The following is a 5,519-nucleotide window of genomic DNA, read 5'->3' as shown; positions in this document are numbered from 1 at the left end:
ACACAGCCCCCCTCTGTATACACAGCCCCCCTCTGTATACACAGCCCCCCTCTGTATACACAGCCCCCCTCTGTATACACAGCCCCCCCTCTGTATACACAGCCCCCCCTCTGTATACACAGCCCCCCCCTCTGTATACACAGCCCCCCTCTGTATACACAGCCCCCCTCTGTATACACAGCCCCCCCTCTATATCCACAGCCCCCCTCTATATCCACAGCCCCCCCTCTATATACACATCCCCCCTCCTATATACACAGCCCCCCCTCCTATATACACAGCCCCCCCTCCTATATACACAGCCCCCCCTCCTATATACACAGCCCCCCCCCCCTCTATATACACAGCCCCCCCCCCTCTATATACACAGCCCCCCCCCCTCTATATACACAGCCCCCCCCCTCTATATACACAGCCCCCCCCCCCCTCTATATACACAGCCCCCCCCCCCTCTATATACACAGCCCCCCCCCCTCTATATACACAGCCCCCCCCCTCTATATACACAGCCCCCCCCCTCTATATACACAGCCCCCCCCCCTGTATACACAGCCCCCCCTCTGTATACACAGCCCCCCCCTCTGTATCCACAGCCCCCCTCTGTATCCACAGCCCCCCCTCTGTATCCACAGCCCCCCCTCTGTATCCACAGCCCCCCTCTATATACACAGCCCCCCCTCTATATACACAGCCCCCCCTCTATATACACAGCCCCCCCTCTATATACACAGCCCCCCCTCTATATACACAGCCCCCCCTCTATATACGCAGCCCCCCCTCTATATACGCAGCCCCCCCTCTATATACGCAGCCCCCCCTCTATATACGCAGCCCCCCTCTATATACGCAGCCCCCCCTCTATATACGCAGCCCCCCTCTATATACGCAGCCCCCCCTCTATATACGCAGCCCCCCCTCTATATACTCAGCCCCCCCTCTATATACACACAGCCCCCTCTATATACACAGCCCCCCCTCTATATACGCAGCCCCCCCTCTATATACGCAGCCCCCCCTCTATATACGCAGCCCCCCCTCTATATACGCAGCCCCCCCTCTATATACGCAGCCCCCCCTCTATATACGCAGCCCCCCCCTCTATATACGCAGCCCCCCCCTCTATATACGCAGCCCCCCCCTCTATATACGCAGCCCCCCCCTCTATATACGCAGCCCCCCCCTCTATATACGCAGCCCCCCCTCTATATACGCAGCCCCCCCTCTATATACGCAGCCCCCCCTCTATATACGCAGCCCCCCCTCTATATACGCAGCCCCCCCTCTATATACGCAGCCCCCTCTATATACGCAGCCCCCCCTCTATATACGCAGCCCCCCCTCTATATACGCAGCCCCCCCCTCTATATATACACAGCCCCCTCTATATACACAGCCCCCCCTCTATATACACAGCCCCCCTCTATATACGCAGCCCCCCCTCTATATACGCAGCCCCCCCTCTATATACGCAGCCCCCCCTCTATATACGCAGCCCCCCCTCTATATACGCAGCCCCCCCCTCTATATATATATACACAGTCCCCCCTCTATATACACAGCCCCCCCTCTATATACACAGCCCCTCTATATACGCAGCCCCCCTCTATATACGCAGCCCCTCCTCTATATACACAGCCCCCCCTCTATATACACAGCCCCTCCTCTATATACACAGCCCCTCCTCTATATACACAGCCCCCCCTCTATATACACAGCCCCCCTCTATATACGCAGCCCCCCTCTATATACGCAACCCCCCTCTATATACGCAGCCCCCCCTCTATATACGCAGCCCCCCCTCTATATACGCAGCCCCCCCTCTATATACGCAGCCCCCCCCTCTATATACGCAGCCCCCCCTCTATATACGCAGCCCCCCCTCTATATACGCAGCCCCCCCTCTATATACGCAGCCCCCCCTCTATATACGCAGCCCCCCCTCTATATACGCAGCCCCCCCTCTATATACGCAGCCCCCCCTCTATATACGCAGCCCCCCCTCTATATACGCAGCCCCCCCTCTATATACGCAGCCCCCCCTCTATATACGCAGCCCCCCCTCTATATACGCAGCCCCCCCTCTATATACGCAGCCCCCCCCTCTATATATACACAGCCCCCTCTATATACACAGCCCCCCCTCTATATACACAGCCCCCCTCTATATACGCAGCCCCCCCTCTATATACGCAGCCCCCCCTCTATATACGCAGCCCCCCCTCTATATACGCAGCCCCCCCTCTATATACGCAGCCCCCCCTCTATATACGCAGGCCCCCCCCCTCTATATATATACACAGTCCCCCCTCTATATACACAGCCCCCCCTCTATATACACAGCCCCTCTATATACGCAGCCCCCCTCTATATACGCAGCCCCTCCTCTATATACACAGCCCCCCCTCTATATACACAGCCCCTCCTCTATATACACAGCCCCTCCTCTATATACACAGCCCCCCCTCTATATACACAGCCCCCCCTCTATATACACAACCCCCCTCTATATACACAACCCCCCTCTATATACGCAGCCCCCCCTCTATATACGCAGCCCCCCCTCTATATACGCAGCCCCCCCTCTATATACGCAGCCCCCCCCTCTATATACGCAGCCCCTCCTCTATATACGCAGCCCCTCCTCTATATACACAGCCCCCCTCTATATACACAGCCCCCCTCTATATACACAGCCCCCCTCTATATACACAGCCCCCCTCTATATACACAGCCCCCCTCTATATACACAGCCCCCCTCTATATACACAGCCCCCCTCTATATACACAGCCCCCCTCTATATACACAGCCCCCCTCTATATACACAGCCCCCCTCTATATACACAGCCCCTCTATATACACAGCCCCCCTCTATATACACAGCCCCCCCTCTATATACACAGCCCCCCTCTATATACACAGCCCCCCCTCTATATACACAGCCCCCCCTCTATATACACAGCCCCCCCTCTATATACACAGCCCCCCTCTATATACACAGCCCCCCTCTATATACACAGCCCCCCCTCTATATACACAGCCCCCCTCTATATACACAGCCCCCCTCTATATACACAGCCCCCCTCTATATATATACACAGCCCGCCTTCTATATACACAGCTCCCCCTCTATATACACAACCCCCCTCTATATACGCAGCCCCCCCTCTATATACGCAGCCCCCCCTCTATATACGCAGCCCCCCCTCTATATACGCAGCCCCCCCCTCTATATACGCAGCCCCCCCCTCTATATACGCAGCCCCCCCTCTATATACGCAGCCCCCCCTCTATATACGCAGCCCCCCCTCTATATACGCAGCCCCCCCTCTATATACGCAGCCCCCCCTCTATATACGCAGCCCCCCCTCTATATACGCAGCCCCCCCTCTATATACGCAGCCCCCCCTCTATATACGCAGCCCCCCCTCTATATACGCAGCCCCCCCCTCTATATATACACAGCCCCCTCTATATACACAGCCCCCCCTCTATATACACAGCCCCCCTCTATATACGCAGCCCCCCCTCTATATACGCAGCCCCCCCTCTATATACGCAGCCCCCCCTCTATATACGCAGCCCCCCCTCTATATACGCAGCCCCCCCTCTATATACGCAGCCCCCCCCCCTCTATATATATACACAGTCCCCCCTCTATATACACAGCCCCCCCTCTATATACACAGCCCCTCTATATACGCAGCCCCCCTCTATATACGCAGCCCCTCCTCTATATACACAGCCCCCCCTCTATATACACAGCCCCTCCTCTATATACACAGCCCCTCCTCTATATACACAGCCCCTCCTCTATATACACAGCCCCCCTCTATATACGCAGCCCCCCTCTATATACGCAACCCCCCTCTATATACGCAGCCCCCCCTCTATATACGCAGCCCCCCCTCTATATACGCAGCCCCCCCTCTATATACGCAGCCCCCCCTCTATATACGCAGCCCCCCCTCTATATACGCAGCCCCCCCTCTATATACGCAGCCCCCCCTCTATATACGCAGCCCCCCCTCTATATACGCAGCCCCCCCTCTATATACACAGCCCCCCTCTATATACACAGCCCCCCTCTATATACACAGCCCCCCTCTATATACACAGCCCCCCTCTATATACACAGCCCCCCTCTATATACACAGCCCCCCTCTATATACACAGCCCCCCTCTATATACACAGCCCCCCTCTATATACACAGCCCCCCTCTATATACACAGCCCCCCTCTATATACACAGCCCCCCTCTATATACACAGCCCCCCTCTATATACACAGCCCCCCTCTATATACACAGCCCCCCTCTATATACACAGCCCCCCTCTATATACACAGCCCCCCTCTATATACACAGCCCCCCTCTATATACACAGCCCCCCTCTATATACACAGCCCCCCCTCTGTATACACAGCCCCCCTCTATATACACAGCCCCCCTCTATATACACAGCCCCCCTCTATATACACAGCCCCCCTCTATATACACAGCCCCCCTCTATATACACAGCCCCCCTCTATATACACAGCCCCCCCTCTATATACACAGCCCCCCCTCTATATACACAGCCCCCCCTCTATATACACAGCCCCCCTCTATATACACAGCCCCCCCTCTATATACACAGCCCCCCTCTATATACACAGCCCCCCTCTATATACACAGCCCCCCTCTATATACACAGCCCCTCTATATACACAGCCCCCCTCTATATACACAGCCCCCCTCTATATACACAGCCCCCCTCTATATACACAGCCCCCCTCTATATATATACACAGCCCGCCTTCTATATACACAGCTCCCCCTCTATATACACAGCCCCCCTCTATATACACAGCCCCCCCTCTATATACACAGCCCCCCCTCTATATACACAGCCCCCCCTCTATATACACAGCCCCCCCTCTGTATACACAGCCCCCCTCTATATACACAGCCCCCCTCTATATACACAGCCCCCCTCTATATACACAGCCCCCCTCTATATACACAGCCCCCCTCTATATACACAGCCCCCCTCTATATACACAGCCCCCCTCTATATACACAGCCCCCCTCTATATACACAGCCCCCCCTCTATATACACAGCCCCCCCTCTATATACACAGCCCCCCTCTATATACACAGCCCCCTCTATATACACAGCCCCCCTCTATATACACAGCCCCCCTCTATATACACAGCCCCTCTATATACACAGCCCCCCTCTATATACACAGCCCCCCTCTATATACACAGCCCCCCTCTATATATATACACAGCCCGCCTTCTATATACACAGCTCCCCCTCTATATACACAGCCCCCCTCTATATACACAGCCCCCCCTCTATATACACAGCCCCCCCCTCTATATACACAGCCCCCCCTCTATATACACAGCCCCCCCTCTATATACACAGCCCCCCCTCTATATACACAGCCATTCCTCTGTCAAGGCTTCTACTCACCTCTACATAAAAGCAGATTAGATTGGTGACACCTTCTATCCTTAGTAAACCCCTGCTG

The sequence above is a fragment of the Hyla sarda genome, unplaced genomic scaffold (assembly GCF_029499605.1).
Source record: "Hyla sarda isolate aHylSar1 unplaced genomic scaffold, aHylSar1.hap1 scaffold_386, whole genome shotgun sequence".
In the NCBI taxonomy this organism is placed as follows: domain Eukaryota; kingdom Metazoa; phylum Chordata; class Amphibia; order Anura; family Hylidae; genus Hyla; species Hyla sarda.
Note: the sequence above shows the minus strand (reverse complement) of the source record.